The 20,777-nt window shown below is 45.5% G+C and overlaps 1 pseudogene; it reads right to left on the reverse strand.

Annotated features, from left to right (window-relative positions):
• Window positions 1-15,482: 15,482 nt before the first annotated feature.
• LOC138986743 (melanoma antigen preferentially expressed in tumors-like) lies at window positions 15,483-18,009 on the reverse strand (annotated as a pseudogene).
• Between the last annotated feature and the right edge of the window lie 2,768 nt (window positions 18,010-20,777).

Below are 20,777 nucleotides of genomic sequence, written 5' to 3' on the forward strand. Positions count from 1 at the left end.
TATGAAACTGCTTTAGCTCTGTCTCAAAAAGTTTGCTATTTTCAATATCATTCCTTTTTTCATAACAATTTCACTTAGGAGCTACAAGTTATTTAGGTTCAGAAGCAGGAATCAGTTCAGTTTAGTTCAGTCACTCAGTCATGTCCGACTCTTTGCAACCCCATGAATCGCAGCATGCCAGGCCTCCCTGTCCATCGCCAACTCCCGGAGTTCACTCAGACTCACGTCCATCGAGTCAGTGATGCCAGCCAACCATCTCATCCTCTGTCATCCCCTTCTCCTCCTGCCCCCAATTCCTCCCAGTGTCAGAGTCTTTTCCAATGAGTCAACTCTTCGCATGACCTCATGCCAAAGTACTGGAGTTTCAGCTTTAGCATCATTCCTTCCAAAGAAATCCCAAGGCTGATCTCCTTTAGAATGGACTAGTTGGATCTCCTTGCAGTCCAAGGGACTCTCAAGAGTCTTCTCCAACACTACAGTTCAAAAGCATCAATTCTTCAGCGCTCAGCTTTCTTCACAGTCCAACTCTTACATCCATACATGACCACAGGAAAAACCATAGCCTTGACTAGATGGACTTTTGTTGGCAAAGTAATGTCTCTGCTTTTGAATATGCTATCTAGGTTGGTTATAACTTTCCTTCCAAGGAGTAAGTGTCTTTTAATTTCATGGCTATTTTGTTACTGTCAGTAACAAATCTGCCTGCAATGCAGGAGACCCAGGTTTGAACGCTGGGTCAGGAAAATACTATGGAGAAGGAAATGCCAAGCCATTGTGGTATTCTTGCCTGGGAAAACCCATGGACAGTGGAGACTGGTGGGCTAGAGTGTGTGGGGTTGCAAGAGTCAAATACCACTTAGCAACTTTACCACTACCACATGGATTATCAGAAAATCTCATATCCATATATACAGATATAGCTATCTTAGAGAAATTACTGTGAAACACATACACATGTTCATAGGCAGCTTATTCAAAAAGGCAAAATTAAAGCCTCAAATTTCAGGCACAGTAAATGGACATATAAGACTATGCCCATTCATCCAAGGGAATTCTACCCAGTAATGAAAAGGAATGTTCCACAGCTACATGTAATAAGAATGCATCTCACTTATTTGAAAGAAAACAAAGACCAGGGGAACAGAAATTCTGTTGTGTGATTCTATCTATTTAAAATTTGAAACAAAGGAAAATGAATACCTGGTGCTAGAGTTCAGAGAAATGGTTACTTTGGGGATCAGAGAGAAGCCAGGAAGGAACATGGAGATTTCAAAGCTACTTGATGGTGGAGAGATGAAGCCAGTACAATCTCAGTTACAGTAAATCCAGACTTTATTTTTTAGGGCTCCAAAATAACTGTGGACTGCTACTGAGGCCCTGAAATTAAAAGACACTCTTTGGAAGAAAAGCTGTGACAAATGTAGATAGCATCTTAAAAGACAGAGACATTACTGTGCCAACTAATGTCCATAAAGTCAAAGCTATGGTTTTCCCAGGAGTCAGATACAGATGGAAGAGCTGGACTGAAGGCTGAATGCTGAATTGATCTGTTTGAACTGTGGTCCTGGAGAATGGAGAAGACTCTGGAGAGTCCCTTGGACTGCAAGGAGATCCAACCAGTCAATCCTAAGGGAAATCAACCCTGAATGTTCAGTGGAAGAACTGATGCTGAAGCTCCAATAATTTGGTCACCTGATGGGAAGAGTCAACTTATTGGAAAAAACCCTGATGCTGGGAAATATTGAAGGAAGGAGCACAAAACATGACAGAGGACAAGATGGTTGGATGGCATCAGCAACCCAATGGAATGAGTTTGAGCAAGCTTCAGGAGATGGTGATGGACAGGGAAGCCTGGTGTACTGAAGTTTATAGGGTCACAGGGAGTCAGACATGACTGAGCAACTGAACAAAAGCCAAGCAGGGTCTTTATGTACAGCTGGCTGAACCTCAATAGGGCTGTTTTGAATTTCTGGAGGTGGGTAGAACATAGTTTTTAGCCAGATCCCTTGCTGCAACACGTCTGGAGTAGTTTGTGTTGGTAGTCAATCTTCTTTGTAGTTTTTCTGGGTGGCACTCGGGAGTCAGTGTTCCTCACAATGATGGATGCTGTCTCTCTTAGGGAAATCAACTCAGTCTCAGCTGAACTGAAGTTTGGATCATGACCTCTGTTTCAGTAGGCAACCCTTGCAATTGTTCTGGCTTTTTGAATGGCTGATGATTATTGGTTTGATGCTCTGTATTTTCCTTTGGCTTCAATAACTGTAGTAGGCACTTGGAACATGGAAAGACCCTCTTGTTCCAGTGCCTCCAAGTGTGATTTACGAAGGATATCACCAGTTTGAAAAATTTGAGGCAAAACAGACAAAGCAAATTGTTTGTGTTTCCATGCCATGTTCTAAAATTTGCCTCTGTATCAGCAAAGGCTGAAGATCTGTAATTGCAAATGTGGCATTCATAAGGTGTTTTGCCAGGTTTGTGACTGTCCTTCATGTGTTGTAAGAGAACCTGATGTGTTTCGAAGGACAATTCACAGATTTTACAGACCGTGGAGGGCTCCCCAGAAGTGTGGACACTTTCAATGTGATACTGCAGCTGGAATGGGCTGGGAAACTGGCGGTTGCAGTGCTGGCCAGTAGTGTGGATTTCCTAGCTGTCACCCTTCTGCTTCTCAAACTCCAGATGGTTCCTCACCTGGGTCATAAACTTGACATTTTTTAGAACTCTCCAGCAGCTGAGGCTTGTGAGTCACACAGCTCAGCTGAGGGTTGTGAGTCACTCAGCTCAGCTGAGGCTGTGTGAGTCTTCTGTTCTGGCTGCCTATCTCTTGTATGCTGTCCACAGTAAAAGTCATCAAGTAGCATGATCAGATTTCATTTCATGGGACCAACAATCTTGCTCTGACTTGCTAGAGTCAAAAAGTCTGTTTTCTCCAGCCCTTCCAAACTACATGTGCTGTCTGGATCCATAAGACTGAAGCATGTCTGGTCATTTACGTGAATCTGTGAAAATGGTGTCTCACCATAAACATGGCTTGGTGAGGTCAAGAGACCTTCCAAGGTCATAATCATATTATTTGTAGAATAGACTCCTGGAGGGGCCATGGTGAATTCAGGTCCCCCTGGGATTCCATTTCTGAGTCTGGTCACTCTGTTCAAATGTTAGAAATGACTGGCTTTGAACTTGAATCCAGGTGTCACTCTCTGTGGTTTTAGTTAACCCTGAGGGTTGTTCTCTGAAAATATTAAATGGAAAATTCCAGAGAGAAATAACTCATAAATTGTAAATTGCATGTCATTTTGAGGAGTGTGATTGGAATCTCACACCATCCTGCTTCCTCCTGCCCAAAATGTGAATCGTTCCTTAGTCCTGCACATCCCACTCGGTTGTTACTTGTTTACCACAATGACTGTTGAGATGTCACAGAGCTGTGACCAAATCACCCTTATTTTACTCAATAATGAACCCAAAGCATATTAGAGTGATGCTGGCCATTTAGACATGCTAGAGGGAATCCATTAAGTGCTACATTTAAGTGAAAATATCAAAGTTCTCAATTTGATTAAAAAGAGAAAAGTTGCATGCTGAGGTTGCTAAGATCTGTGGTGAATGTGAAGAAGAGAAAAGAAATCTGTATTAGTTTTGCTGTTAAACCTCAAACTGCAAAAGGTATGGCCACAGAGTGCAGTAAGTGCTTGCTGCTGCTGCTGCTTCTGCTGCTAAGTCACTTCAGTCATGTCCGACTCTGTGCGACCCCATGGACTGTAGCCCACCAGGGTCCTCTGTCCCTAGGATTTTCCAGGCAAGAACACTGGAGTGGGTTGCCATTTCCTTCTCCAATGCATGGAAGTGAATAGTGAAAGTGAAGTCACTTCAGTTGTGTCCGACTCTGTGCGACCCCATGGACTGTAGCCCACCAGGGTCCTCTGTCCATGGGATTTTCCAGGCAAGACTACTGGAGTGGGGTGCCATTGCCTTTAGGGTGAAAAACATCAGTAAATTAGTACAGTAATATATTTTACATGGAAACTTTCACAAAACTTCTATAAAAGTATACTGTTATAATTGTTCTATGTTATTATTATACTTTCCCTGGTGACTTAGATGGTAAATTGTCTGCCTACAATTCAGGAGACCCGGCTTCAATCCCTGGGTTGGGAAGATCCTTCACAACAGGAAATGGCAACCGACTCCAGAATTCGTGCCTGGGAAATCCCATGGACAGAGGAGCGTAGTAAGGTGCAGTCCAAGGGGTTGTAAAGAGTCGGAAACCACTGAGCAACTTCACTTTCACTTTCCTGTCATTATTAGTTGCCAATCTCTTACTGTACTTTTATAAAATAAACTGCATCACAGGTATGTTTGTATAGCAAAAACACTGTGTATATAGGGTTTGATACTATGTGAGGTTACAGATATCCACTGGGGGTCTTGGAACTTACTCTGTGCAGATGAGTGGTGATGATTCTATTTCTTTCAAAAGACAAAATTAGTACTTGATTGAATCATTGGCTGAAACATTGAGATAACTATTAACACCCTTTTTTTATACATAAGGAAACATCTCAAACTCAGTTAAGTGACATGACAGTTTTAAACTTTCTTCCCCAGCCCCCACTTTTGCCTTGTCTCCCCATGATGGCCCAGTGCTCCTGTCACTCTACAGGAGAGCTGGTAGGTGCCATTTTGCTATAGATCTCCAATAGCACTCAGAAATGCTGAACAACATAAAATGTCTAAAAGAGCCCCCATCTGTCCCTTGGGGGGTGCCCCTCACTCCCTCCACTCTGTGAGTCCAGAAGGCATCGGACTCTATTCATGGATCAAAAATATATAAAAAAATCCAGAAAGTTCTAATAACAAAACTTGAACCTGCCTCATGCTGGAAAAAATATATATATATATATATATATAATATATATATATATATATATATATATATATATATATATATATATATATATATATATATTTGTGTACTTGAAACTATTTACAGAGCATTGACATTGTATTAAGTATTATAAGGAATCTGGGGATAATTTAAAGCATGTGGGAGCACCCCCTTAAGTTACATGCAAAGACTACACCATTTTATATAAGAGACTTGCACTGCCATGCATTTTGGTATCTGTGGGTGCAGGGTTCCTGGACCCAATCTCCCAAGGGCACCGAGGAGAGAGGACGGGGCCTTCTCAGGACTTCTGCTGCTCTCCCTGCCTAGGATGCTGTCTCAAGTACCATCACCCAGCTCCTGATCTGTCACGGTCCACAGTTTGTCTGCCAAGCTTGCCCGACCATGATGTCAGAAATTACAGCCTTCTCCCACTCACATGCCATATTCAACTCCAGAGCTATTGGGTTGCTATATTTTTGTTTCTAGAACAACATGTGGCATCTGTCAGTGTTATATGTCTGCTACAAAAATAAACAGTAACTGTTAATAATACAATCATTTATCTGTATCACAGGCTCGACCCACTAATTCCTGGATCCCCAGGTACTTACACTTGATCTTAGCCAAAAGGCTGAGAAGCAGTTTTCCCTAGCATTTCATGAAATCCAAATCTTAATGACTTAAAACTATCACACAAGGGAGAGTGTCAGCCAGTATGTAGCTGGATGATGTCAGGACCAGTTGTAGTCATTGAAACAAAAGATATGTAACACAATTTCTCTCCATATAATACATTTTTTGATAGCTTCCATGCCATTAACAGGTTTCACTGACATTTACGACCATTCTAAAGTTTACATTTGACCATTTCTGATACCAGATCACATTTCATCAGTAGCATACCATAGTTTGTTTGGCTAAATGGTGGCTCTAGCAGTAAAGGACCCTCCTGCCAATGCAGAAGACTTAAGAGACACAGGTTCAATCTCTGGGTCAGGAAGACCCCCTGGAGGAGGGCATGACAACCCACTCCAGTATTCCTGCTTGAAGAATCCTGTGGACAGAGGAGACTGCTGAGCTACAGTCCATAGAGTTGGAAGAGTCAAACATGACTGAAGCAACAGCACATACACACATTCATATGTATATAAATATATATTTTATAGTGGTGTGAAAAATAATGCTTCGGGCCTTCCTGGTGATCCAGTACTTAAGACTCCTCACTCCAAGCCAGGGGGCATGGCTTCAATCCCTGGGCAGACACCTATGACCCCACATGCCACAGATAAGATTTGATCAGTCACTCAGTTGTGTCCAACTCCTTGCGACCCCATGAATTGCAGCACGCCAGGCCTCCCTGTCCATCACCAACTCCTGGAGTTCACCCAGACTCATGTCCATCGAGTCAGTGATGCCATCCAGCCATCTCATCCTCTGTAGTCCCCTTCTCCTCCTGCCCCCCAATCCCTCCCAGCATCAGAGTCTTTTCCAATGAGTCAACTCTTCGCATGAGGTGGCCAAAGTACTGGAGTTTCAGCTTTAGCATCATTCCTTCCAAATAAATCCCAGGGCTGATCTCCTTAATAATGGACTGGTTGGATCTCCTTGCAGTCCAAGGGACTCTCAAGAGTCTTCTTCAACACCACAGTTCAAAAGCATCAATTCTTCAGCCCTCAGCCTTCTTCACAGTCCAACTCTTACATGCATACATGATCACAGGAAAAACCATAGCCTTGACTAGACGACCTCTGTTGGCAAAGTAATGTCTCTGCTTTTGAATATGCTATCTAGGTTGGTCATAACTTTGCTTCCAAGGAGTAAGCATCTTTTAATTTCATAGCTGCAGTCACCATCTGTAGTGATTTTGGAGCCCAGAAAAATAAAGTCTGACACTGTTTCCACTGTTTCCCCATCTATTTCCCATGAAGTGGTGAGACTGGATGCCATGATCTTCGTTTTCTGAATGTTGAGCTTTAAGCCAAATTTTTCACTCTCCACTTTCACTTTCATCAAGAGGCTTTTGAGTTCCTCTTCACTTTCTGCCATAAGGGTGGTGTCATCTGCATATCTGAGGTTATTGATATTTCTCCCAGCAATCTTGATTCCAGCTTGTGTGTGGCAAAAAACAAACAACAATGACAAAAACAAACAAACAAAACACCAAATAATGTTGTAGATTACAGGTGATGTCTTCTTAGATTTAATGAAGATTCTATTTTTCATAAGCAGAATCCAGCCTACTAAATTCGTGTAGCAAGCCACTAATGCTATGCTAGCTGCCTTATATAGGCAAATGGTTTAGAAAGGGATTGACAAATTGGCATGCCTCCTGTTTGTTTTTTTCTCCCAACCAGCAAGCTAAGAATGATTTTTATGTTTTTTTTTTTTTTTTAACTTTTAAAAATACGTTTAATATTTTTACTTTTTTATTTTATTTGGGGGAAACAAAGGAACATTTTGTGACATGTAAAAATTATATGACGTCTAAATTTCAGTGTCACAAATAAAGTTTTTTTGGAACACAACTGCGATCATTTGCCACTGCACAAAGTTGTTTCACACTGCTAATGGCAAAGACCGAATGGACCTTAATTCCTGGTTACTTTCTAGCCCTTTATAGAGAAATTTTGCAGACTCATGACTTCAGAGAACAAAATGAAGTATTCCAAACCCCATGGCTCACCAGCTGCTGATGTCCAGTTGACTCAGTGAAGCTAAACATATCCCATTCTGAGCCCCAGTGGCGGGTGAAGCTGGAGTGTTTTTGTCTCCACGTCCCAGAGAGATTTCTCTGGAAATACCAGCACCACTTCCTGTGTCCAGTGTCCATGAACCCCTACAGTGAGGCTGTTTCAGGAGATTCCAAATCTTTTAAAGCCCATTCTAACCCAATCCATAGTATCCAACCCGGGCTCCAATCAGGTTTCTGAAACAGTTTTCCCCCATCGAGTCTTTCAACTAGAAATCTTTCTACCAAGTTGCTAGAGAGAGGAAAGAATGTGGATGGGGCTTCAGGGCTTCACCCAGGGGCTGTTGTCCAGGTCTCAGGGTGGTGAGAGTCTCCACTTCTCTCTCTGGCATCCAGAGGCCCACCACTTTATCTCCAATTTATCTGCATCTGTAGTTATTTGGGGTTCAATAGCTTAAGGGCAGGGGAAGGCGGTCTACACAGCTATTCCAACAGAGCTCAGGCTGATATCAGGAACCTAAAAAGGCAGGGGTCCTCTTCCAATGCCAGAAAATTCACCAGCTGCAAACAGCAAACCCCTGTATTCTTCCAGGGGCAAGGGGGATAGGTTGGGGGGGGCAGAGCGGGCAAGGTGAGGAGGGCAGGAAGCAAGCTTACTCCCAAGTGATCTGCACTTGAAGATTCAGCACCTGCTGGATTCCTGGGGTCCTCATCATGGATTTCATGCTGAACTCCAGGAGCTTGATCTAGGCAAGGGCTCATGCTTTCTAAAACCATGTCGGGGTGCTAGGTCACACCCTGGTCCCCCTCCTTCTCCCCTTCCTCCCTCACTCCCCCTCTTCTCTCTCCTTCCCCTTTGCACCACCTAGATTATATCTCAAGCTTTCCCTCCCACTGCCTTTACAGCCTTATGCACACAGATTCTTAGGAGGAGGGAGGGTTTTAGAGAAGAAATATGTGTATTTCCATTTCTTATAAGGTAACAGTCACTGAATTAGAAAAAAAAATGAAGTTCAATAATGAACGTGATCTCAAGTGCTATAAACAGATATAACATCAAAAATACCGTTCTTATCAAATCAACATGTGTTCACCTTAAATTTATAAAATATATGTCCATTACATCTCAATGAAACAGGAAAAAAAAAAAAAACCTGACCATTAGAAAGAGATCATTTTATACTCTTTTAAGATGGTTGATGGTGAGTGCTGTGTCTAGTTGCTCAGTTGTGTCTGACTCTTTGTGACCCCATGGACTGTAGCCAACCAGGCTCCTCTATCCATGGAATTCTCCAGGCAAAAATACTGAAGTGGGTTGCCATGTCTTTCTCCAATGCTGGTGAGTATGAAAACCCAAGGCTAGGGAATGCCCTGGTGGTTCAGTGGTTGAGAATCTGCCTTCCAAGGCAGGGAGCATGGGTTTGATCCATGATTGGGGAAATAAGATCCCACAACACAGAGGGCAGTAGAACCCACAAAGGATGCTGCATGCCACAACTAATACCCAAGGCACCCAAATAAGTAAATAAAAATAAATATTTGAAAAAACTCTATGTTATTTACATTCTTCTGGATATATTTGAAAGCATGATATTAACAGTTTTATTTATTTATGGAAGCACCATGAGACTTCCTTCAGGATCTTAGTTTCCTGTCCAGGGACTGACCCAGGTCACCAGAGTGAAAGCATTGAGCACTAAGCACTGGTTTCCCAGAGAATTCCTAGTTTTACTTACTTAAAGGGTTTATTCTTATTGTATGCAAAAGCTACATCCTTTGCAGTGTTTACACTTACAACAAAAACATTTTGGGTGTCAATTATAAAATGTTTGCAAAAACTTAAGGGAAAGAAAGGAAAATTTTGACTACTTATTTATGCTTCTAGGCTTCCCTGATGGCTCAGACAGTAAAAAATCTGCTTGCAGTACAGGAGACCAAGGTTTGATCCCTGGGTCAGGAAGACATCCTGGAGAAGGGAAAGGCTAGCCACTCCAGTATTCTTGCCTGGAGAATTCCATGTACAGAGGAGCCTGTAGAGCTATTATCCATGGGTTTGCAAAGAGCCGAACACAACTGGCCAACTAACACGTTCATTTTCATATGCTTCTAGAAATTGCTCAAATTTCAGAATCACCTGGGACATTGTTAAACATAGAGATTCCAGGGCTGCATATCACATCTAAGAAACTCAGATTGCCAGAGGAGAGGGCCTGGGAATCTGAAAGTTCAGTGTTTGCTGCACTTGATTCTGTAGTGAAGTGAATCCCAGGGTGTAAAATCCTCCAATACTTTGGGAAAGATTGATCTCTGGTGTCGCAGAGGTATAGAATCCACCTGTTAATGCAGGAGACCTGGGTTCAATCTCTGAGTTGCAAAGATCCCCTGGAGGAAGAAATGGCAACCCACTCCAGTATTCTTGCCTGGGAAATCCCATGGACAGAGGAGCCTGGCAGGCTACTGTCTATGGGGTCACAAAAGAGTCAGACACAACTTAGCAATGAAACCACAACAATGAAAGTGAAAGTCGCTCAGTGGTGTCTGACCCTTCATGACTCCATGGACAATACAGTCCATGGAATCCTCCAGGCTAGAATACTGCAGTGGGTAACATTTTCCTTCTCCAGGGGATCTTCCCAACCCTGGGTAAAGCCAGGTCTCCCATATTGCAGGCAGATTCTTTACCAGTTGAGCTACAAGGGGAGAACAACAATAAAAAACATGTTTAAAATACCCAAGAATCTACTCCTTCAGGAAACCCTGAGGGTGGAGGGTCAAGAATTCATTTTTTCATCATTGGACACATTGACCACCTGCCTTGGGAGGAGCAGGTTATTGGTAATTCAATACACCAATCACATGTTGTTGCTTGAGCTGGGAGCTTCATTCTCCCCACCACCCTTCAGAGATTCTAGGACTCCCACACATTCTCTGAGAGCTTCTAGATGTCCTTCATATTGAAAGAAGTTAGGGTATAAGCAAAGCCAAGCGATCTGGGTCCAAACTTCTCAATTTGGGCCACACTTTCAAATCTCCTGGGCTGTGATTCTTAACCCTCAGTGAATCTAAGGAATTGCTATGTGTTTTGTCCAAAAACACATTCTTGTCCAACAGTTGTAGGTCTGAGTTTCTCACAAGCTCCAGGTGTTGCCCAGGCTGCATAAGGTGTCATATTAAACAGTGAGTATTAGAGAGCTTTTGAAAAGTACTGATGTTCTGGTTGACTCTGCCAATCTTACTCCATACCCACAGAATCAGTATCTCCAAGAATTGGACCAGGGAGTCAATGTTATTAAAGGTCTCAGACATTTCTAAGGAGCAGGTATATTGCAAATGTGCAGCCAGGCAAATCACCCCACCATCAACCCTGTTTTGGGCTTTACTGTGTCCTGAAAATTCCATATGTTGAGGGGACTTTCACAGTGGTCCAGTGGCTAAGAATCTGCACTTCCAGTGCAAGGGGCTGGGCTCCAGTCCCTGGTCAGGGGACTAGATCCCACATGCTGCCAGGAAGACCAAAGCCCCCATGTGAAACAACTAAGACCTGGTGCAGTCAAATTAATTAATTAATTAAAAATATATCTGTAGAAGTCCTAGCACCCAACACTTTGGAATGTAACCATATTTGGAAATAATACCTTTAACAAGGTGATTAAGTTAAAACAAGGTCACTAGGGTGGGCCCTAGTCCAATCTGATGGTTCTCCATATAAAAAGAGAGAGGGGAATTCCCTAGCAGGCCAGTGGTTAGGGCTCAGAACTTTCACTGTCAAGGGCCCAAAGTCAAATCGTGGTCTGGAAACTAAGACCCAGAAGGGAAGCATCACAGCTAGCAAAAAAAAAAAAAAAAAAAAGGAAATTAGGACACAAAAGACATCAAGGATGCTTGGACATAAAGGGACAGGAGGACACAAGAATGCAGCTGTCTATGCATCAAGGAAAGAGACCTCCAGAGACACCACACTGTCAACACCTTGATTCTGGGCTTCGGGCCTCCAAAACTGGGAGAAAACAGTTTTCTGTTGTTTAAATCTGTGGTATTTCTGGTGGCGACCTTAGTACCCTAACACATTCTTTAGATCGGGAGTCCCTAGAGAGGGCTCACCTCAAGGACAGGCAGGATGTACACAGGTGATGACTCAGCTCCCACGTGACTCCCACCCATCAACAAATGCCCACCCACCCAGATTTTCCAGGAGGAAGCCTGCTCCTGTGAAACACTTCTTGCAGACCATTGCTGCTAAAGGTCTCCACCCAACTCTCTTTCTGGCCCCAACATCTTTTACTTCTCTTCTAGACTGTGAGGGACAGAACCTTGAAAACAGAGTGAGGCCTGTGCTCAAACCATCCTGGATGTGAAAGGGAGTATGTCTTTTTAAAAAAAAAAAAAAAAGGAATAAAACCCCACAGCTGTCAAGCAGAATACAATGAAGCTTATCACCAGATGTACCAAAAAGCCTTCATACGTTAGGTTAGGAAAAAGCAGAGGACATGAGTTCAATCTCTTCTGCAGGTAAGGTTTCCAGGAATGAGGACAGCATGATTTCTGTAGATGGGTTGAGAGCAGGTGAATTTATTGAAAGGCATTTGAGTCTGTAGCCAGAAGAGGAATATGAGTGGAGGGGGTATGTCATCCTTCATTTCTCTCTACCTCCAGAAGTTTCTATGATATGGGCCATGATCACAGGGCTCCCAGAGATCAGGGAGAGAGGAATGTTTGGTGACTTCATCAAAGCCTGACGCATAGAAGCTGCCTTTCAGAAGCCAACATCAGATTTCTGGGCCATCTGTCAGGCTCAAAAAATGACCTACTAGGAACTCTCTGGTAGTTCTGCAATGGTTAGGACTCTGTACTTTCACTGATGAGTGCATAGATTCTATCCTTAGTTGGGGTTAGAAGCTGCAAGCTTCATAGGCTGGCCAACAAACAAAACAAAAAAAGAAAGACAGACATGACCTATTCCCACTTTTCCTTCCATGGACAACTGCAGGGTCAACTCCAGTGCAGGTCCATTGCTGTGGTCAGGGAGGAAGCTCCCCGAGGCTTGTGACCATGGAGAGACATGTGATCAGCCTGAGTGTCCACCAACAGGGCTGGGCACCTCACACCAACTGAGCACCTGGTACCCAGTAGGAGATCAGCCCTACAGATAAGGGCTGTATGAGAAGTGGACTCTACAAGGTGGCCAGAAAGCACACCTTTCAAGAGGGCACTAATCCAGGTGGCCAGCCTCTTCCGACTTTATCCATCTCTAGGGGAGAGCCAGGCATTTCCATTGTTCTCACAAACCTTTTCCTCTTCTACTCTCCCTGGGACATCTTTATATCAAGAGATTGTTGTTGTTCATTTGCCCAGTTGTATCTGAAACCCCATGAACTGCAACATGCCAGGTCTTGCTGTCCATTACCATCTCCTGAAGTTTGCCCAAGTTCATGTCTATTGCATTGGTGATGCCATCCATCCATCTCATTCTCTATCACCCTCTTCTCCTTCTGCCCTCAATCTTGCCCAGAATCAGAGACTTTCCCAGTGAGTCAGCTGTTGCCATCAGATGATCAATATAGTGGACCTTCAGCTTCAGCATCATTCCTTCTAACAAGTATTCAGGGTTGATTTCCCTTAAGATTGACTGGTTTGATCTCCTTGTTGTCCAAGGGACACTCAGGAGTCTTCACCAACACCACAACTCGAAGGCAAAAATCTGTGGCACTCTGCCTTCTTTGTGGTCCATCTCTCACAATCGTACATGACCACTAGGAAGACCATAGCCTTGACTATAGAGACCTTTGTCAGCAGAGTAATGTCTCTGCTTTTCCACACACTAAGTTTTTCACAGCTTTCCTGACAAGAAGCAACTGTCTTTTGATTTCATGGTTTCAATCACCATTGCAGTGATTGCACAGGCCAAGAAGAGGAAATCTGTCAGTACTTCCACCTTTTCCCCTTTTATTTGCCATGGAGTAAGGGACCAGATGCCACAAACTTAGTTTTTTTTAATACTTGGTTTAAGCCGGCTATTTCACTGTCCTCCTTGATCCTCACCTAATCAGTCCAGAGCGTCTGGCTTCTTGCTACTTCTGCTCTCAGTTCTAATTCGTTTAGTAAGAAATCGTAAAAGGATGGTTTCACAGGTTAAATGCAAGGGTGGTACAGAGAGGGACTGAACCTTAATGGACCATGACACATTGAAAAACTCAATGACAACTTGCACCACCTGCTTACCCACATTATTAAAGGTAAAGTGAAAGTGTTAGTCAGTCCTGTCTGATTCTTTGTGACTCCATGTACTGTAGCCCAACAATTCCATAGGCTCCTCTATGGAATTATCCAGTAAAGAATACTGGAGTGGGTAACCACTCCCTTCTCCAGAGGATCTTCCCGATTCAGGGACTAAGCCTGAGTCTACTGCATTGCTGGTGGGTTCTTTACCATCTGAGCTACCAGGAAAGCTCAAATCAAAATGATACTAATTTCCAGGACATTCCTAGATTAAACTTTGGCTGGTCCATGCTGGTTTCAGCTCCATTGGTCAGAAAAAGTGGTGTAGTTGGAGCCCTCCACTCTGAAGGGGTGATCTTATTATCATTATTTTGTTTTAGTTACTAAATATCTCTGAATCTCAGAGGACTAGGTCTCAGCAAAGAGGTCTGATGGGTAAAGAGAATTTGTTAAAAGCCTTAATGCTGTCAAATTGGCAGATAACCAGGATTTGGAGGAAATTTTATCTTTACCATGTGGCTTAAGGTAAAAACTTAAGGATTAAGAAAAAAAAAAAAAGGTACAGATGAATCAACACTGAAATACTCAACTCAGAAGTGACTTTTTTTGACAATTGGGAATGGATTTCCATCAGCCTTTGAAAAAATAATTGTGTGTGAAGTTTTTATTAATATAAAAACAAAATAAAACCTGTGGTAATATTAGTGGCATAAAAGCACACTTAGACAATGGATTCAAGGATGTTGGGTTTTCTCTTAGAAACTGGAGGCTTCCCTGGCAGCTCAGATGGTAAAAAATCTGCCTGGGTTAGGACGATCTCCTGGAAAAGAGAATGACTACCCACTGCAGTATTCCCACCTGTAGAATTCCATGGGCAGAGAACGCTGGGAGGCTACAGTCCATTGATTCCCAAAGAATCAGATCCAGCTGAGCAGTGGGAAGGTGGGCACGGGCTGGTGTGTCCCAAAGGCTCCAGATGGTCTGCTGGTGAATATGCCCCAGGACTCCGGGCCTGACGTTGTACAGTGAACCCATCTTGGCACTGCCCATGGCCCGAGATGGAGGTTTTGCATCTGCTGGATCCACTGAGGAAAACCCCAGTGCCTGGGTGGGGTTAGTAGTAGGGGTTCCTTGGAAGAAGATTCCCACCAGCGGTGCTCACTCCTGGACACTTAGTTCAGTCCAGGCCCTGAGGATGCACCTTGTATATGATGACAGATTGAACAGCCTCAGAAATAAGTGAGGAGGTGGATGCCCTGGAAATGAGAACCACAGGGAGTGGAAAGATGGTGCCCTGAACTCCTTTAGCTGATCCTGGCCTATCAGAGAGCATCTAGGCCCCACTCATGCTCAGGCCGTTTTATAGAACCACTAACAGGAGAGTCATGAATTTAAAGGGGAGAATCATGGTCACAGGTCACAGAGGACACCAAATGATTGACATTGAAGTTCCCTTTATTTCTTTGTAACAATCCAACAGAGGGGTAATGACCCCATCACCCTACCAAGCCCAAAATTCCCCCTCCAAAAATCAGATTCACATTTCTAACTGTGTAGGAACATATCTCTCCAAAAATCCCACCAAGCCCTCCCCCACTGCCCACTCTAAATCACTTTCTCCTGCTTACACTGAAAAATTGTCTGAAACTGTTGTGTTCATTCTCAGCCTGCCACTCATGAGCTGGGCTAGTCGGGCAAGTAGCAGGGGCACAGGATGGGCTCGGTGTCATAGAGGATCTGGTCACCGCAGTGTGGACAGGGGCTGGCGCTGACCCAGAACATGCTGGGCCGCCCAGACTTGCACAGAAGCTGCTTGAGCCGGGCATGCAGCTGAGCCAGAGGCCCAGGTGCAGGGTGCCATGCACATCCTCATAGCTCTCCAGGGGTGCAGGGTACAGCACGTGGCTCAGCTTACTCAGCCCCATGGTGTGGTGCAGCAGGCTCTCCAGCACAGCCATAGAGATGGGGTTGCCACAGAAGCTGAAGGTGGTGAGCTGGGAGCAGCCGCTCAGGGAGGGTAAGAGGGCACTGAACTGAGAGTCCATGATGCCGCACTCATCCAGGTCCAGTTCCTGCAGGGTGGCTGAGGTCCTCTCAATCAGGACCTGCAGGGACTCCAAGTTGAGGCTGGTCAGGTTGACCCCGCTGAGGCCAAGGTCCTTCAGCAGGCTGACGCTCGGGCACTGCGACAGGTATGTCAGGTCTGACTCCGAAATCAGGCAATTGGTGATCGACAGGGTCTCCAGAGGGGTGTTCAGGCACCTGGGGAAAGACAGAGCAGTCAGTGTCAGGGGCAGAGGTGGCGGGCAGAGGGATATGGGGAGGAGAGGCCCCTTTCACAGGAACACAGGGGATCTCACTGGCTTGGAGCTGGCCTCTCACCTCCTTGACAGGAAGGCAGGGGTTCTTCCAGGGGGAAGGTCATGCTCATATGGTTATGACCTCCCCCTGCACAAAATGATGAACTATTTTTAATGTGGGAAACAAACTGTAAACAAAGATTATTTGCCTATTTCAGCTTACTAGTATTTTGTTCACAGGAATTAAGATGTTTGTACAGGACACGGCTAGTTGAATTCAACAGCAGGCTGGATGCAGTAGACATGGGCTGGTGGGTCCCAGCAGTTACAGACGATCCCTGGGTGCATATCCCCCAGATATCCGGGGGCCACAAACCATCCATCATCACCTACAATTCATCCATCATCACCTACAATTCTTTGTCATTCTCTGTCATCGTCTCAGCTAAGACATCACTCTCTCGGAAAGAATTCCCAAGGGCATCACACCTGACCCCCACTATGCGGACTCCCAGCACAAGTCCCATTTGGCAGCATCTAACCTAGGCCACGCCTCTGACCCTAACCAGGGAGGTGACCTGACAAGAAGCCCGGGGACAGAGTGGCCATACCGTGAGGACTTCCAAGTGGCCTGTGCACACTGGCCATGTCCCCAGCAGGCACAAATAGACACCCCGATGGTAAAGAAATGAAAGAGGCCAGGTTTTGCTGCAGAGCTGGCGCCACACCTCACCTGAGCACCTGGTGCAGGCGGCCCTCGAGGAAGGAGATGGAGTCCAGGTAGAGCTCCTGCAGGTGGGGCAGGTTCAGGAACTGTGCACTGAGCTGGTTGACGCAGTTCTCCTGGTCCGGGGTGGTATGTGGCAATATGTGGATGCGAGACAGCAGCAGCCGGCGCAGGTTGCCCATCCGGCCCAGGTGCGGCAGGAACCTGCTCAGCGTGGCCAGCTTCCAGATGCAGTTGACCTCCAGGTCCTGAATGGAGTCCAGCTGCACCACCTGCAGGATCTTCCTGATGCTCTGCATGGGCATGGTGAAGATCCTCAGCTTCTGGCAGCGGATGTGCAGCAGCTTCCCCCTCTTCTTGGCCTTCTTCAGCAGGTAGCTGAGGGTCTCATCCAGAGTGTCCTCCTTGATGCACAGGTCGACCAGCACCTCCACAGGGGCCTGCTCTGGCTTCAGCCCCGCCTGCGCCTCCACCCTGCACCTCTTCTGCATTGGTTGGGCTGGCTCAGGCTCCAGCAGTGAGCAAACACTGACCTTCATCCCGGACCACAGGGTCCAGAAGTCCTGGTGGGTTTTCCGGCGCAAGTCCAGCACCTGCAGCTTCCACCGCCTGTGGGGCCGCAGGGGAAAGGCTGAGCCATGCAGAGGCCAATGGGCACCAGGACCCCATGAGTGCTCTGCACTCCACGCACCACAGCTCCTCTGGCTTCTAGGTCCCCCTTGGTTCCCACTTTAAGGGATAATGGGGGGTGGCCCACATGCTTTTTCTGCCCTCTCCCCCTCAACCAGTCCTATACATCCAATTGCCTGTTTCCATATGAGTCCTCATCCACCTGCCCTGTCTGCACCTTGCTTACACCCCCAGGCCTCACCAGTCTGCCAGGTTGACCTTACCTGGGGCGGACCTCCTGAGCAAGCAGGACATCCAGACCATCGAGTGCTGCCTGGAAGGTGTCCAGATGAGGCTGGTGGTCCTGCATCAGGGCCCCCAGTGGGAGGCAGGGGAAGGGCCAGGCCTGCACCATCGCCTTCAGGGCCTCTGTGTGCCTTCCAGCAAAGGCCTCCATAAACAGTGGTGGAAAGAGCTCGATGGGCAGCTCCTCCAGAGCCATGATGGCCAAGGCCTCATTGCGCAGCAGGCACTGTGCGCCCAGCTCCAGGAGTCGGGGTGGGGCCTGGACGTTCATCCTGAAGAACCTCCTCTGGAATGAGTCCTGGGAGGACGTCAGAGAGCAAGGGCATGGGAGTGGGGGGTGGGGTTTCCTTCTCTGGTCAAGGAACTGGGGAGACCCTGCTGTCCCTCCACCCTCAGGGAACCAAGGCAGGGTCAGAGACATCCTCTGGCCACAAAGTCACAGCTTTTGTCCCACTAGCACATGGACAAGCATCTCTCCAGGCAGCAACAAAGGGACAAGGTGACCTCTTGCTCCATCCCGTATCTCCTGGCTGCTGCATTTAATCCCAGCCCTACTGGCCGGTAGATACCTAGGAGTCTGACAGCTGACCCCACTCTCTTCAGAGAAAGCTTCTGATTATTACTCAAGGGCTGAAAACAGGAATAAGGAGTTTAGCCCAACACAGCCTGTCTCTAAACTCCAACCAATAACTCACACAATGAGTGCTGTTAGGTCACTACATAAAAAAGTCACTTTCACTGGGTGTCTCTTCTACAAATGTTATTACCATTTGGTTCAGTGGACCAAAGCACTCGCATTCAGAACAAAACCTCCACTCTTTCAAATATTCTACAGATTTTTTTTTTTTTTTTGTATCCCATGGGATTAAAAAAGTCTTTAGCTTTTAATACAAAAAGAAACCCCCAAAATCCTTTAGGCTAGTCAAATCACAAAACTGTAAAATAATATGAACTATAATCACTGGTCTCAAACTAAAATGTAAAATGTCACCCAAAAATTCCTCCTAATTAGATGTCTTTCATTAAATCAATTCCAGGAACTTCCCTGAATTTCAGTGTGGAGGACTTTATTTTTTCACAGCAGGGGCATGAGTTCTATCCCCATCAGGGATCTATGACACCAGATGCTGTTCTGTGTGGCCCCATCCCCTAAATCTCACCCCACCCTAACCCATCCCTCACTGCCCCTACCCTGTCAAATTTTATCTGGTTAGGAAATGTTGTAATGATCTGTACAAGTGGAGAAAATCAGAGAAGAAACCAAACTGTCTGGGATAAAGGTAAAACTGCATGTAGAAGGAAAAGCAAAGTATACAATTGCCAACGTGAATGGAAAGGCAAAGAAAATTCTCCACAGGATCGTGGCCTGCATGGACTGTCCCATGAAGACCCCAGCAGGTACATCTGTCAGAACCCAATGCTCCAGTGTGGAGCAGATGCTCAGTCCTCAGACCCTCTTCTCCTTCCAGGACACAGTTTTCAGATTCTGGCTGAAATTTCCATTTCCAGATAAAGTGCTATCTTACTACTAGATTTCCATCCAGCTAAGGCTGAGTGGTTTTTTTTTTTTTTTTTTTTTTTTACTTTCTCACTACATACAACTGATGGGATCCTGTCTGTTCACAATAGGTTACCAAAATATTTAAAAATATAAAAGAAGAAAACTAACCTGAAGGTACATTCGTTGGGGGAGTTTGGGCCACATCAAAATCAACCAAATGTTCACATTCAGACAGCTTTGTGTGGATGGTGATGTCACCCCAGAAAACAAAGAAACAAAGTAAGATTCCTGAGTATCACACTGTCACTTATACATTGTCAGACAGTGAAACATGTTCCCGTTCACAAAGGAACAGAGGTGTAATGGAGGGATGATGGGTCCTCCAGATTTTGAGAGTGAAGAATTCCCTGGAACTGGTCAGGTCAAAATACACCTAGGAGCTGGCCAGGAGAACAGAGGGACCAGACATTTGTAACAAAACCATGAAAGTACCCAAGAAAGTGTGCTTTGTTTGGAGGAATTCAAAGACTTATCTTAGCCTAGGCTTGTGAAATTGTCAGAAGAGGGAGTGGCTAAAAAGGGACCAGGTGGATCCCTTAAACCCAAGACAAACCCAAGATCCAGACTTCCTTCCTCCCTGGAGGCAAAAGGGCATTTCCTTTCTGAAGCTAGGCTATTACATTTAGGAATGTGTTTTAGGAGAGGATGGAACTGTTTTGGCTGGCCAAACCTTGGACAGGCATTGTTTTGCCCGAAAGCCACTTATGGCTTAGGGTCGTGGGCTCTCCTGAAGGGAAATAAACGTGGGCCAAGGACATAAATCTGTGTCAGCAAATGGCTGTAAACCGGAGGCTCAGGGGTCCTCTGCACATCCCAGCCTGGGCTCTGTCCAGCGACCTGTACCCTCAACATGACCTTCAAAGGCTCCTTCCCAATGTAGCTGGGTAACCTGACCTTCCCTCAGTGCCAGTGAACAAGAAATCCAAAGCGCCTTTGAAACCGCCCTCCCGCCCAACCCCAACCCCTCTCCCTCCCTTAAGGCTCTCACTTACAGAGATTCTGATGGGAGCTCAACTTTAAGCCCACAAATACAATTCAGTTTTTCCTTTGCTCTGCATTAAGAACAGGTAGCCACACGGACTTTCTCCCTGGGGAGGTGCAAATCCTGCATCAAAGGGTCTGGGTTGAAGCCCCTTCTGGGCCGGCTGACACACTGGTTCTGTTGAGGTCTCAGAACACAGACAGATGGAACCTCTCCACGCCTGGCATTGTGATGCCCCAACAATTCTATATGGAAGGCAAGAAGGAGGCCTTCCCTGAAAGCTACTCTACAGTTTGTTAACTTCCTAGAGATGGCATTCACCAAATTCCCACCATCCCCATCAGCAGCCAGAGATGTGGGTGTCCCTTAAATAGAGTTAAAACCCTAAAATAGGGTTAAGCTGGAATGTGCCTTAAGGGCATTTTGACTTCCGGCAATCACCTTGGCCAAACAGCTGCAGAAGCTCAAGATTAGCAACGAAGAGAATCATCCAGTC

This window comes from Bos mutus, unplaced genomic scaffold (assembly GCF_027580195.1).
Source record: "Bos mutus isolate GX-2022 unplaced genomic scaffold, NWIPB_WYAK_1.1 CTG1091, whole genome shotgun sequence".
In the NCBI taxonomy this organism is placed as follows: domain Eukaryota; kingdom Metazoa; phylum Chordata; class Mammalia; order Artiodactyla; family Bovidae; genus Bos; species Bos mutus.